Source organism: Triticum dicoccoides, chromosome 5B (assembly GCF_002162155.2).
Source record: "Triticum dicoccoides isolate Atlit2015 ecotype Zavitan chromosome 5B, WEW_v2.0, whole genome shotgun sequence".
NCBI classification, from domain to species: domain Eukaryota; kingdom Viridiplantae; phylum Streptophyta; class Magnoliopsida; order Poales; family Poaceae; genus Triticum; species Triticum dicoccoides.
The window spans coordinates 594,137,054-594,152,886 of NC_041389.1; the positions used below are offsets into that span (position 1 = coordinate 594,137,054).

The 15,833-nt window shown below is 44.4% G+C and overlaps 1 long non-coding RNA gene across 1 annotated transcript; it reads left to right on the forward strand.

Moving 5' to 3' along the window:
* Positions 1 to 793: 793 nt before the first annotated feature.
* On the forward strand, positions 794 to 2,845 carry LOC119306260. Its single transcript, XR_005148903.1, has 3 exons — positions 794 to 1,080; positions 2,134 to 2,332; positions 2,409 to 2,845. It is a non-coding gene; the product is annotated as an uncharacterized LOC119306260 (long non-coding RNA).
* The last annotated feature ends 12,988 nt before the right edge of the window (positions 2,846 to 15,833 follow it).

Below are 15,833 nucleotides of genomic sequence, written 5' to 3' on the forward strand. Positions count from 1 at the left end.
TGTGTGTGTGTGTGTGTCGCGGGGTCCTCTGTGGCGGATGTAATTTAAGTGTGCATGGCTTCATCATAGAGAGGTGATGTGTATGGCAGAGGCCACCAACGATGGGGTGCGAGAGAGAAAATGCCCATAGAGAGGGAAGAGAAGGTGTGTGCGCGTGAGAGGAGTCGATATCTAGAAAACATGTTTGTTCGAGAGACACCGAGGAAGACTACTATATATCGATGGTGCATGTAGGCGGGAATTAAACAAAGGGATGGTCTTATTGGTTTCGGGGATATAGGGGAAGAGTGAGAGGTGGGGGGTAGCTAGAAGGAGACTGTTAAGTGTGAGTGTGTGTTTTACCCATCCAGTCGGAAGTTATGTGCACAAAAGAGGAGAACGATTCGATGTGGCGTTAGGATTGAGGGTAATTAACTACGTATGAAGACAGAGACCTTGAACGTGCATGTGTGAGAGGTATACATGTATACGTGGGATGTGTGTGTGCGCGCGCATGATCGAGATAAAAGAAAAAAGACATTAAGGACAGTAAAACTGAACCTAATCCCTGGCCTCTCACGTCATTAGCGATATCAGCCGTCCGATTTCATGTCAGAGTCATTTCTGGTCGTCGGATTGGATTGTTACCGCTAAATGGGCCGGCTGTCCTGAAGGGCAGCTACTCCGGTGGAAAAATCGCAGCATTCTGGTTAATTGGGCCGGCCAACCGAGTGAAGCCCGCATATCCATCCAACCGTACGAGAGACACTTTCACCCATCATCTCTCACACTGCCTCGTGAACCCTAACGGAGGCACCCAGTCTACAGGGGGCCGAAAGCATGGCGCGGCGGCGGTGTCGCCTCTCCTCCTATCCCGACCTCGCGCGGCAACCCCTTCCGCCACTTATCAGCCCGCCCAGTGCGTTGCCACCTCTCCATTTACCCCGACCAAGCGGTGGAACCTACCGCGACTCGTCGATTTGCCCGGTGGCGGCGCTGAACGCACCAGCATCCCCAGGATCTCTGCTGTCCAAGACGGCAACCATGCTTTCGGCCTACTCCTCGCCAGTCGTGCCTTCCCCTGGTGGTGCGAGCAGGATGGTAAGTTGTTCTCTCACCATGGTTTGGCCTCCTGTCGTGATGTATCTCTGTGCTCGAGCTGAGTCCTGATAGCTACTGGCCCTCCCTCTTGTCCCTCCTCACATGCGCACACAACACACGCGAGGTGGATTAAATTCACTGGGACACACAGGAAGCAGAGGAAAAGCAGAGTGGTATAGGTTCAGAGAGAGAGAGACAAGTTTTCTATTTAGGCAACGGATGCCTTTCTTTTTGTTTTGTTTTTTTCCGCTGTAACAGATACAACAATTGAGCTGAGCAACGAATGCCCACTCTTATTTATACACGATCTTAATCACTGCTAGGGACCGACTTGGCTGCAACATATGCAGTCAATACACTAATCCTAGACTAGCCAAACCTGAATTGTCCACGAACACACACAGGTTGCAAGGCTAAAATGCACACAATCACACGAGAATGTTCACATTGCACTAACAACTGTTTAACTACTGTCAGTTTTAAGCCAACAAGGCCACTATGCCAAGATCAGTTGTAGCCACTTAAGCTCAGCAGTAATGTCCTTTTCTTTGGGTGAGGCAAAATTTGTGTTGGATTTTAGAAAATAGAACATTCTTGTCAGTGATAACATGAGATCTGGTCACATGATGTGGTTCTTCTAATCAAGGAAGCCATGACTTGTGAGGATTATATATGCTTTATTGATGTTTCTAGATGTGGGCATAATTATGATCATAAGTTTGTAACTTTAACCTTGTCAGTACGTAACATCTTTAGCATATGAATAACAAAGCTCAAAGTTCTAGAGGTACATATCTCTTTTGTTATATTTGCGCGACACCAGTTTGGACTTTCAATTATTTCCACCTGCTATGTTTACTTTTTATATCATCTATCAATTATTAGAATTGTCATCTCCTCTAGCTAACTTTTGTGGGTATAGTTTATACAAGTTTTAAAATGTGCGGTAGGAATAGTTTTTTGCCATCTTGTGACCCACAATTGGCAACTAATGTCAAAACCATCACTATTACTTTGTAACCGAGTCAAATTATCATTTTGTCTTAATGATAGAGCAGAGAGTTGAAGCTATCTAAGTATACCCAAGGGATCTGAAATTTACATCAAATGGTTCAAGAGCTGGCACCTCCTCCCCCACGCATGCTCATTGCAGCATGGGAAGGCCACGCGCGACGGTGTTGCTGCTGGGGAGATCAGTGACGAGGGTGGCTGGGAAAAACAAAATCATGGTGTGGAACTGAATTTATTCTAGGTATGTTTTTTCCGCTTCTCAAGTCCATCTCAATCCCCGTCCATATTTCCTTACTTTTTCTCTTGATTCTTTATAGGTTAGGTCAATGAGGGTTTATAACTTGGTACAAAGTTTCGCGAGGACTCAGCTTCTTGGGATGCAGAAGGGAAAGTTAAGTTGATATTTCTTAATTAATGAAAAACATGTCAAGAGGAACATGTGTCCTTATATAGGTACTATTCGAGAGATGGTTCTATCATGCGTAGTTAAAACTTGCCTATTGACAAACAATCACCTGCTGCAAATGACGCATGGGTGTTGCAGATCATGCATCATGGGTATTTGCTTCTAATATGATGATTCAATCATTCTACTTTTGGTCCAATGGCAAGGATACACTGACTCTGATTCTTTTTTGAGTTTCTATGGACATTGCTTGATCTGGATTACGATAAGAGATCAATTGTTAAGTCTGTACCGAACCACATATTTATTACTGAGCAGTACTATAGTCTCTTAGTTATGCTTTTAAAAGTAAATTTCATGTCTACCAATGATTAGAGATTTTAGAAAACCTTACGCAGAAGCTTTCTTGCCAAAGAAAGGCCCTTCAGAAACTACTACATGTATATGCTCACATCTTGCGTACTTTATTTTTGTAACTTTTTGCGGTTTATTTACATGTAAGTTTTGTTGTCTATTTAATTAGTTATTTGTCTTCTGGATTGTACAAATGACTTTAGCTGATATGATGTACACATATTCACATGGATTGTTCCAAGACACCTGAAAACCATTAGTCAATCTAGACATCAGAAAACAAAGATGAAGCATTTATATATACCCTTTATTTTGTTGCACATAAGGATAATCATGGATGGTTTTCTTTCCTTGTGGAAATTATTATGATGATCATTCATCAAAGGTGCACACATCCATGATTTTCTTCTTATAAAGCTGTAAAGCATGTTCATAGTAGTCAGGTGATGCTGTTTAAGTTAAAGTGAGAGGTATTGCGTCAATTTATTTTTTGACCTTTTCATTTAAGGTAGCCATAAGCTACAAATGGACATCTAACATTGTATGCACAAACTTCTATGAAACAACTTTTGTTAGATTATTTTATGCTTTTGAATACTTTATAATTCAATTATGTTTACCTTTTGTCTCCTTGCATTTATACTTTTATAGAAAATTCCTATATTTTTTCGCCCAAATAGATGGGCGCAACAACGCGCGCCAATAATGATCTAGTAAGTCATAAGATCAACGACATGGGAGAGACGGATCGGTATGACAATATGCATGCATGTGAGAATGCAGGGAAGAAGGCCCGACAATTGAGCATGTGTTTTTGTCTTTAAGAGATAGTGGCGTGGGCTGGAGCATGCATCTATGGCGAGCAGAGGGAGTGAGGCACAACGATTGTGCAAAAGAGATCAACCTATAAATGCATATGTATGGAGAGACATATATAGTGTGGGTGATAGGAAGCAAGACTCCGTGCGAGAAAGCAATGTTGACGGAGAAACTACAGATAGATACAGAGATGGAGATGCTAGCTAGAGGGACATCCGCTAGTTTGGGTGATGGAGATGACTGTCGGGTGGTTCAGAGGGTGAAGTTATATATGTGTGTGAGAGGGCACTTGACTGCATGCAGAGAGAAACATATGTAGTGTGCGTGATAGGAATCAAGAGTGAGGGCGAGAAAGAAGGTTGATGGAGAAACAGATAAATAGAAAGATAAAGATGCTAGCTAGTGTGCATTAGAGATAGGAGTCGAGTGGATCAGAAGGCTGAGTTATGTGTGTGGGCGTGAGAGAGATAGAGAGAGGGTGCATGTGAGTCACATACAAGCAGATATCAGAGAGAAATGAGATCCCGAGAGATAGAGTTTTGTGTCTGCGAGAGAGAAAGATATTTCACAACGAGAGTGATAGCTAGAGAGACATATGAGGGAACGCAAGATATATCTAGGGAGAGAGAGTGTGTGAGCGGCATACAAGAGAACAATGGAGAAATATGAGACCCTGGGAGACAGAGTTTGTGTTTGTGTGTGAGAAAGAGATATTTAAGAGGAAGAGTCATAGGTTCTCATATCTAAGGAGCGAAAGACATCTCTGTATGAGGGGTGTGCGAGTGGCACACATGGGAATAGTAGAGAGAAATGAGACCCCGGGAGACAAAGTTTTGTGTTTGTGTGAGAGAAAGAGATTTCACATGGAGAATCATAGTTAGAGACACATAGCAGGGAGCAAGATATACTTAGAGAGAGATAGAGTGATGAAGGTCGAGGGAGAGAGTACCGTCAGTGTGTTATGAAGATAAAAGATCATTGTCGACATACAGGTAGCACGAGAGATACCTGAGAGACGATGAACGTGTATAAGTCTAGAGAGATAGTCCTATATAAGCATGAGTGATAGGTATATGAGACAAATATCTGGATTAAAGGGGATTCAAGTATTTAAACTGGAGATCACGACATTGATAATATCATAACGCAAATTGGTGTATCAAACATGCATACTCATTTGAATTTGGGCACACGTGTAATTTTATATAGTTTATCAATATTGGTGATCCATAGATTCTTTAATTACAAACAACGCATGGTTTACATGCAATTAATGTCTAAACGTGATTACACTATATGTTGCGTGTGTGAAACACATTATACATGTTTGAGAAGTAAAAAAACCCGCATGAAACACACATTAATTGGAGACAGTTAGCGAGGAATGCATACATTGGATTTCAACATAAAGTGGTTTCAAATATTTGAAAATCCAAATTAATGGATACAACCTTATGAATCTGAGATCATGCCATTTGTAAACCATATTTATGTATAAATGGTGTTGTGCTTTTGAAAGTATATATAAAAAATGATGTATATAGAATGTAATCCCAATTGAAAATGGATCCCGCCCGAAAAATAGAATACAAACGGGATTCGAATTGAGTTGGCACGAGCATAAACGTGCACTCTGCAAAATTTGAACGGAGCGGGGAAAGTCGCAGTAACCGCCCGAAACCAAAATATGCGAGATGGAAATTACTACTGCCTATACCTGCCACGCAAAGCCTATCTGCTGGATTACTATTGGTTTCGATAGGGGTAGGTTTGTAATTTCACCCAAATGTGACGTAACCGCCTCTCACCCGGATTCATACACGGTGGGCGCCAAAACACAGTGTGTCCTCCAAAATCGACTCCCTCCCCGATTCATATTCATATACACGATGGGCGCCAAAAACAAACTCCCGTCGACAAATATTCGGTGTATGTGAGATTACCGTCCTATCCCCAACCGACTAATGTTGCTGTGATGTAGTAGAAATTTGAAACGGGTGCTAAGTTTGTAAATTTCCTTGCGTTTGAGACAAGCGCGCCCTGAATACATGGTTCCCCCCTTCCTCTCTACCTCCCTTTTCCCCATTCGTACTCCGTGGGCGCCAAAACACCCTCTCCACCCACCCTCCTCCGTCCGCCGCCGCCCGCCACCCCATCCACCGCCGTCCTCCTCCACCATGCCGGAGCTGATATGCCGACGCCGCCGTCCATTACAAGAGATCGACCTCTCTCATCCACGGCTTCGGACCAGGATCCTTGCATCCTGTCCTCTCGCTTCATCCCCGCCGTCGTCCACCTTGCCGGCTCCGCTCCTACGACCGTCTCGTCCACCGTGCCCCACCGCCACCGTCTACCCTCCTAGATCTGGTTCCATGCTGCCGACAGCCATCGCTACCGCAGCACCATCAAATTCTCAGCAGATGCATACACGGCGCCGCACCAGAGGCGGTACTCTTTCGTATCTGCTCAACTTATTTATCGCAGCAAGAAAATAGATCGCCACTGCTTTACTCTGATTTCTTGTCTTGGTTGCGAAGTTGCCTTTGTCCGGTTTGCACCTTCAGGTCCGCCATGGCACGCTCAACACTATACTCCCAATGCTTATGGTTTTCCCCTTTTATATTCCACACTAGTTAAATCACAGTAGACTAAATTTTTTCAGAGTTCGCCGGTGCGAACGAAGGGGCTCGGGTGGTTGTGAGGCCTCGCCAAACGAAGAAAACTCGACACGGGTGGGGGTTTGGGCGGGGGTGGGGGGTGGGGGTGGCGGAGGACACAGGCGGTGGGGGCAGGTGGTCCGGCCGGCGGCCCGTGTGGTGTTCTGTATGGGAAGAATCAGAGACGAGGAAGAAGATGGGTTAGGAGACGTGGGATCTTCATCCAACCGCCTGAAATGGTCGAGATACAGCTGGGAGTTGCATTCTTAATGCGCTCTGGTTCATCATGTGTGGGCACTGCACAACCAACATTTTATTATCCAAAATCTGCTTGCTCTTCTTTACCATGTTCCTCTTCCGTTCTTCTTCAATATGTACTCTCTCCGTTCCTAAATACAAGTCTTTGTATAGATTCCACCATGGACTACATATGGAGCAAAATGAGTGAATCTACACTCTAAAATGTATCTGGATACATCTGTATGTGATCCATAGTGGAAATCTCTACCAAGACTTATATTTTGGAATGGAGGGAGTTTGACAGTAGTACAGTATGTTCCTTGTACTGAAGATGAGCAGGGACATTTGAAGTGTAGAGGTCTATACGGTCGGTTGTCATGGACACTTTGAGCCTCTTTGGTTCGTAGGATCTTTCAAACATAGGAATAGGATTTGTAGTGGCCTGCCCACTTGAATCCTATAAGAACAGCTAGGAAATGCGGGGAGCCGTGTCACCTTTGAGAGCTACACTGATATTAACAGTACCGCACCTTCACTTAAAGAGAGCTGGTATCCTAAGCCTTTCTAGATGTACCGGCAAACTAGCACATATATTCCAGCAAGTTCCACTTTGCTGATTTTTCTCTGATGCTTAAGGTTTTCCCGTTATATCTACACTATGATCTGTGTAGCTGCTTTGTGTCGCACTAGTAGCAGTCCACTCTTGAAGGTAAACACTGCAATGACTTACAAAATTGGCACCAAGGCATTGGGTGCCATTCTGGATGCAATGAAACTCCTACGCTCCCCACCTGTTGACTCTTGTTCAGAATATGATCCTAATGACTCTTGTTCAAAATTGCCACATATAGAGAGACATCATGGAATTGCATTTCTTTGGGCTCTATGATTCATCATGAGTGGGGAACCAACATTGTATGCAATGAAGCAGAACCTCAAGAATATGCTTCCTCTTCTGTTCTTTAACATGTTCCTCTTTGTTTATTCTATGTTTAGTATGTACAGTATGTTCCTTGTCAGGAAGGGGCGCAGGGACATCTGTAGTCAACAACTGATAGAGCTGGCATGTACATGATCGATAGGCTTTCAATTACTAGCGGCAATACAACACCGTATTTTCAAGCCAGCTCCACTTTCCCGATTTATATATCGTGGTTATGGTGTACCCCTGTTATGTACACTATGATCTGCCATTTGCTGTGTGCTCTTGTTATCATGGTTTGGCAATAAACTCTCTATACAGTATATTATGAACCTGCCATCTGCCAGCTATCCTTACTTCTGGAGCCTATTTTTTTATGTACTTGTGCTAGATTATATAAATGCACGCACCATATTACAGCACACATGAGCTCTCTCATCAGAATCCAGTGATAGCACACAAGTGTTTACAGGGGCGACCCTATATTAGAATATCATCTGCATTACAAAGATAATCTCACAACTATTTATGTTTTCATGGTTCTCAGATATTATACACAATTACAGTGAATATTAGAATCCGCGCATCAGAAGAATATTATGGAACACTGCAATGACTTACAAAATTGGCACCAAGGCATTGAGTGCCATTCTGGAAGCAATGAAACTCATACGCTCCCCACCTGTTGACTCTTGTTCAGAATATCATCCTAATGACTATTCTAACCTCGAGGAGTCAAAGGCAGATGACCTGTCCTATTCACCCATCAAGGTGCCTGTTCTAATTTGGCAAGGTTTTATTGATTGCGCGTATCTTGCATATGTTGTCTTGCATTTCTTCTACTTTGTTGCACCGCCATCTGCTTAGTTTACTCATCATATAACTCGAGATGCCATGCCCATCCATTATCAATACATATTCCATCTGTCATCATACCATGTTTTTCCACTCAAATGTTGTTCTTGTGCATCAGACATCAAAAAGGAAGAGGGTGATTGCCGAACCCGAAGGAGCACCAGCAAAGTCCTTGGAAAACGTGGTGGTGCCGGAGAAATCAGACAGCGCCCCACTTATATTGGTTGTACAACCAGTGACACAAAACGTAGGACCGACTCCAGCAGACTGTACCCATGCTTCACTGGCCACACCACTAGCCCCACCACACAGGACCTGCACTCCAGTTAAAGGTATACCGATTTCATTTGCCATAGCACCAGCAGTACCACAGAAAAATCCCACTCCAGCAAAAAGTACAGCAAGTCCACCGGCCGAAGACCTATCCCAACTGCAGAGACGACCAATTCCTGCAGATTGGAACCCCATTCCATTTATTCCCAGTTTAAAAGACAATGCTTTCAATGTTGTTAGGGACTATGTGCATATATTCCCATCATGGAAAGATTATAGTGAAGACAAACACCATTTTCACATCTTCCTGTCCAACTTACGTGTAAGTGCTATTATTCATGGTTATTATTTTCCTGTTTTCTGCTGATCGAACACATCAATGATTTACATTACATTGTTGTAACTAGGAGAGGGTCAATCTGGATAGTCATGACGAGCAAAGCTTGCTTGTGCTTTCAAGGAAGCATTGCAGCAGTATCGGTGTTACCTGAGGAAATCACACTTTGATGGCAAGTCTATAAATGAATTTCCGGTGAAGTCTCCTGTGCTAAATTTAGAAGACATTGAATGGAAAAACCTTGTTATGCACTGGTCTCATTCCCAGGATGAGGTACTGTCTATGAAACTACATGACAATTTGAACTTCTACTTTTCCACATGTGCTTTACGAATCTTTTTTGCAGGAAATCTGCTCGAAGAAGAATTCCGGTTTGAAAAGAACGACATGATATCGCAAATATGCTGCCCGCTGCTTTGCTCTTGTTAGTACCTGTTGTCCTGTATCACTGTACTTGCATACATACCTGGTTCATTATGTGACAGCAGTATGCATGATAGATTGCTTATCAATTGTTCGCTCCAAATTATCTGATCTGTATGAATGGTTACATTAGTGTAGAATATATCCAATGCCAATGAATTTTTTTAGCTCTGCATTGTTCTTGTAAGTACATGTTGTCCTTTATCAGTGTACTTATATTGACAGGTAGTTGTTCATGTACCATCACTCTGCATCTTATTTTCCTTTGCCCTCCATTTTCTACACATAAGGTTGGTACTGAAGAAGTTTAGCTGCATTGCTCTTGGCTTGTGCCTTTTGCCTGTATCGCTGTACATACATTTATAGCTACTTGGTTATGTAGCATCACTCTTCATCTTATCTTAAATATTCTCCATTTTTTCGTATATTATGACATCTATATATACTCTTAACAAAATGTAGAATAAAGGCAATGCTTATGAAGAAGATTCTGTGGTAAACTTCTTGAATTGCCCCCCCCCCATCAGCATGGACAAGGGCTTTATAGAGCCTGTCTTCACTAGTAATGTAAGTTTGTCCTTCTCAAGCCTTCAAACTTTGTTGTGTATATTTGGTTAGGCATGAATGCAACAGCTGTTTATTTTTGGTGTTTGCATCAAATTGCATCTTTAAAGTTTATTATGTATTTCATAAACAAAAGTTTGTCCTTCTCATATTAAGTTTTCAGTTGTACAACCAAGTTTCTTCTTCATACCATGTAAATTAAACTATACAGAGCAAGTGATCTTATTTTGCACTGCATGTATGCTTTTGTTCTTCATCCGTAATCCAGTGGTGTGGTGAACCTACCAACTATAGCACAATGTCATATTCTGCAATGTCTTAACTATGAACAATGTCATATCATTCTACTATTATTTAAACCGTCTCTTTATTTGCCAATCTGAAATGGGATAAATTGACAGCACACTAACCATTGATACTTATGAGTTCTTGATCTGTAATCCAGTGGTGTCGTGAAGCTGCCAACTCCTTCACAATGTCATTTCCTGCCATGTCTCGACCTGAAAAATACCATATTGTGTTAATGCATTTTTAAACTGTGTCACTTTATTCGTTAGTAAGAAATATGATGAATTGTTAGCATTGATACTTTTATGTGCAAAACCTGTCATCTGTCTGCTTGGTTATCTTTCAGAGTGAGGAAGATATAAGTGTTGAACAAGCACAGTCTCATCATCTTGCTCAGGTGCTTGCGCTGCAGGTCGCTAGCAGGGCTAACCTTTCTTGAACTCTATTGAAGTGCTGTCGGTTTTGTATATTATTTTGTCGGCGTGTTTATTTGCACTAGTGGCGATCTTTGATGCCCAGTGTATGTAATCTGCTGTCTGCTTGTGCTTTATTATCATAGTGGCGAACTTTGATGCCCAGTGGATGTAATATGCCGTAATTTCTTTATTGTATAGTCTAGGTTTTTTCTTATTCATGATGCTGCAGTTATTTTACTGTATATATATCTTGTCTTCGCAGTAAAGCGGCCAAACCGTAAAATTATGGTACATAATCGGGCCATCATGCAATCACGATGTATGATCCGCATCATGGGCCCCGTCAAACTAGCCCACTAGTAGATTCGGGCCTTTAATAGGCCGAGTAACCCCCGACCCTCTTTTCGCAAGAAAACTCAATGGGCTTTTAGGAGGCTGAGAAGTAGGTTGGGCCTGAAACGTGCCGAACAGCTCACGGGCCGGCAGCAGCCCGAAATGGACCCCGGCCCATGATTGTGCGAATCAAATCACGGGCTTTTAACAAGCCAAAATTGTCTTGGTCCTTGTTTGGCCCAATCAGATATCGACTGCGAGCAGGCCGGATGCAAACCGGGCCGTAGTTAGGCCCAACTATATGACGGGCTTTTAACAGGCTGAAATTAATATAGGGCCGAAATATTAAATGGGCCGTTAACAGGCCAAAACTAATATCAGGCTGATTTACTAAATGGGCCTTTTGCAAGTGGGCCCAAAAGCATAGCATCCAGTTAACGGGCTGAATCTGATATGGGCCATAATTGAGGCCAAAGCCTCTTAAAGGGCTGGACCTGATCTGGGCCGTGATTTGGCCCAGAACGTGGGAGGCTTTTAACGGGCCGGATCTCATATGGACCATTATTAGGCCCGGAACGTGGCAGACCATTAATGTACAGGATCACATATGGGTCGGCATTTGGCCCAAAACATGGCAGCCAGTTAATGGGCTAGCCTACTAGGGTCCTCAAAATCTTGTGGGCCTACAGCTGGGCCGGCCCATTAGTGTGGGTGAAATCTCGTGGGCCTTTAGCTGGGCCAGCCCATTATGATACGCAAGAATTTTGTGGGCCTTTACTTGGGCCGGACCATTATGGCACACAAAAATCTTGTGGGCCTTTACCTGGGCCGGCCCATTATTGCCCGTGAAATCTTGTGGGCCTTTAGCTGGGCCAGCCCATTATGGTCCGCAAAATCTCGTTGGCCTTTAGCTGGGCCGGCCCATTATGGTCTGCAAAATCTTGTGGGCCTTTAGTTGGGCCGGCCCATTAAAACTTGATGGGCCGTGCCATGTGTCGACGTATCATAGGCTCCTTCTGTCCAATGAGTGGATGACATCTATCCCAACAATGAGCCGACGCGTGTTTCCTCCAGCCAATGATGATTTTACACGTGGAAAATCCCCATTGGTCAGGGCTGTTAACGGGTTATCGGATCCAAAACCCGACCTGATAGCTTAACAGCGTTCCGTTACGGTGGATGCCACGTGTCGGTCACCCTTGACAAAAGCACTTCTGTGACGCGCAATTCATCGTCACGGAAGTGGACACTTCCGTCATGATAATTTTGGTAATGTCATGGAACACTTCTACGACAGCACATGTATGACTATCTTGATTCTGTCATAAAATCGTCATGGATGTACATGCATGACAAAAAACGCGACCTACTGTGACAAACACGTATCATCACGGAAGTGTATTTTTTTTGTAGTGTCGCCTCCCCCTACCATGCCTTGGAGAGACCCGATGTGTCTAACATGGCGTTAACCAAATCAGTTAGAGTATGGTTCTTTCTTTCGGCCACACCATTTGACTGAGGTGAATAGGGAGGCACAAAAGGAATCAAATTCATTTGAGAAATATTCTCCACCACGATCGGACCTAAGCCTCTTGATCTTTCGATCAAGTTGATTTTCTGCTTCAACTTTGTAGATCTTGAAATAGTTCAAAGCCTCATCCTTAGATTTCAGAAGATACACATGACAGTATCTAGTGAGATCATCAATTAACGTCATAAAATACTTCTTTCCACCTTTTGTCAAAACACCATTCATTTCACAAAGATCAGAATGTATGAGCTCTAGTGGTGCAAGATTTCTCGTTTCCGTAGTCACATGAGACTTACGAGGTTGCTTAGCTTGCACACACACTTGACACTTAGATCCCTTGACAGTGGTGAAACTAGGGATTAAGTTCAACTTCGCTAGTCACGACATGCAACCAAAGTTAACATGACAAAGCCGTGAATGCCACACATTTGATTAACTATTGTTGCAAACATGATTAACAACTTTATTGCAAACGTCTGATAAGGATAAATGTAACAGGCCTCCTGACTCATAGCCTTTACCAACAAAGGTTCCATACTTGGATATTATAGATTTATTCGACTCAAAGACAAGCTTGTAGCCATCTCTACACAGAAGAGATCTGCTAACAAGATTTTTATTGACGGAGGGGACATAATGCACGTTATTCAGCCGCACGAACTTCCCCGAAGTAAACTTCAGATCGACCGTGCCAACACGATGAACAGAAGCACTGGAACTGTTGCCCATCAGCATGGTGGAAGTCCCTACGGTCTGATAAGACGAAAACATGGAAATATCACTGCATACATGCACATTAGCACCCGTGTCAATTAACCAAGTAGGAGAATGATATACTGAAAGAATAGTGGTAAATATACCATACCCAACATCCTTCATTTTAGTGTCTCCAATGACAACATTAGCAGTCTTGCCGCCTTTCCCAAGATGACGCTTGTCATAGCGATTAGGGCAACTAGGAGCCCAATGATCAGGATCTCCACACACATGACAAACACCTTTCTTCTTTTCAATCTTCTTCTTGAAGTTCGTGTGCTGCACAACATTGTTCTTCCCATCAAACTTTGCTTTACCATCAAACTTGCCCTTGTTCTTGAACTTGTGGGGCTGGAAGTTTTTCTTCTGTACCAGATTGGTACTAGAACCTCCCTCAATACCTCGAGCACGGTTGTCCTTTGCTCTCGCCTTTTCTTCCACATCAAGAGTACCAATGAGATCGGGAACGGAAAACTCCTGCCTCTTATGCTTCAGTAAGGTAGCAAAGTTCGTCCATGTGGGAGGAAGCTTAGTGATGATACCTGTCGTGGTACTAAGTCTGACAGTAAGTATAGGGGGTACGTATGAGAAGGCAAGGTCCTAGCTATGGTGAGATTGTACGCGAGAGTTTTACGAGTTCAGGACCCTCTCGGAGGAGGTAAAAGCCCTACGTCTCGATGCCCTGAGGTGGTCGACCGGAATATGAGAGTGTGTGTTATAGGGGGTGCGAACCGTTTTCCTAGAGGAGGGGGTGGCTTATATAGAGTGTGCCAGGACCCCAGCCCACCTCCGTTATAGGGGTTCAATGTACATAAAGATAGGGCGTTACTGATAACGCAAGCTATAAAGTGCTATTAATGATCTTTAAGACTACGGAGTGAACACATGACCGTTGCTGTCTTGTGAGACTCCTGGTCTCCTGTAGGTCGAATGGTTTCTCGTATGGTCGAATGGCTCCATCTTGGTCGAGTGGAACTAGGAGGGAGGGGTACCCGAGTGACATGACTGGTCGAGTGGATTGCACTCAACGGCTTCAATTGGTACTCCGTGTTGTCCCTTGGATGTCTTTGCTTCTAGGGTAGTGACTTCGGGTAGGGCGTATAGGTCAGGCCTATGACTCTACCATAGGTATATATCATCATCATTAGCCCCTGAATGGATTGAGGACTGAGTGAAAGGAAGGTTGAAGTTAGTCTTGCCTTGGTTCTTGTGCTTCACAAGTACCCATGTTGGACTGGAGGCCCATGTTGGAACTTTCGGCTTTGTTTCAGTCGCCTTGATTGATTTAGAAGTTGTCGAGTGGGTTTATACCGCCACTTGTCGAGTGTTACTTTTGACGCGAAGTCTTTGGTGCGATTGGTTACGGCGTATCCCGGATCTCACAGGATTCAAAATTTTGGGGAAGCGCGCGAGGCGGAGCGCACAGTAGTAAGCGGGATGGATAAACAAGAGTGCCTCAATTTCTGCGCCACCTTTTTCACCACGTACCCAGCGCGCAACTGTTGTGGGATTTTACAGGATTGCTCAGGCCGACGCATCAGCCACTCGGAAGTGGATCCTTAAAAGGCATCGGGGCCAAGGCGTCTGCACTGTGCGCATCCATTCTTCCTGTTCCTTCCCCGCTTCTCCTTTGCACCCTTTTCCTCCGCCCTCGATGCCGCCGCCCCGCCACCATGGTGAAGGACAAGACGGCGGCACTGGAGCACGCGAAGAAGGCGACGGGGGCGATGAAAGGGAAGAAGATGAATCGGGGGGCGTCGTCGAGGTCCGAGCTGCCGCCGGGTTGGATCTAGGGCAATTGGATCCGATCTTTGCTCCGTCCAGAAGATTTGGAGGAGCTGGCCAACTCCAGTTTGATCGTCGACGGAGCTGCGGGGCTGCCAAAGGGGGAGACGAAGCCCCAGCCGCGGCCGGGTGAGCGCGTCCTCCTTGCAACCCACGTCGACCGTGGTTTCTCCCTTCCTCCGCATCCTTTTTTCCAGGGCTTCTTGAACTTTTTCGGAGCTCAGCTCCACCACTTCTCTCCCAACACCATTACGTACGTCGCTGCTTTTGTGTCCATGTGTGAAAACTTCCTGGGTTGTCGACCGCACTGGGGTCTTTTCAAGCACATCTTCACAATCCGCTCTCAGTTTGTGAAGAAAGCTAATTCGAGTGACGAGAGGACACACGTGATCCAAATGTGCGGGGGTTTGGGGATCCAGAAGAGTAAAATGAGTGCTTTCCATTCCATGACACTTCCTGAGTCGGTCAGGGGCTGGCAGTCGACCTGGTTCTACTGCTAGGATATTGCGACTCCCGGTCAGTCGACCGGTCTTCCCCCTTTCCCTTTAGATCGCGCCCAGCAACCTTCTTCGCTGAAAGTGACCGCTGTGGAGAGGGTGGAAATGAACATGTTGGTCGAGAGAGTGGTCCAGTTGATCAAGCAGGGTGTAACCGGCATGGACTTGTTGGAGGTATTTCTTAGTCGACGCATCCAGCTGCTCCAGGCTCGTGACCACTTCATGTGGATGTACTCTGGAACCAACGACACCGCTCGGGTTCATCCAGAGGAGGTTACGGCCGAGA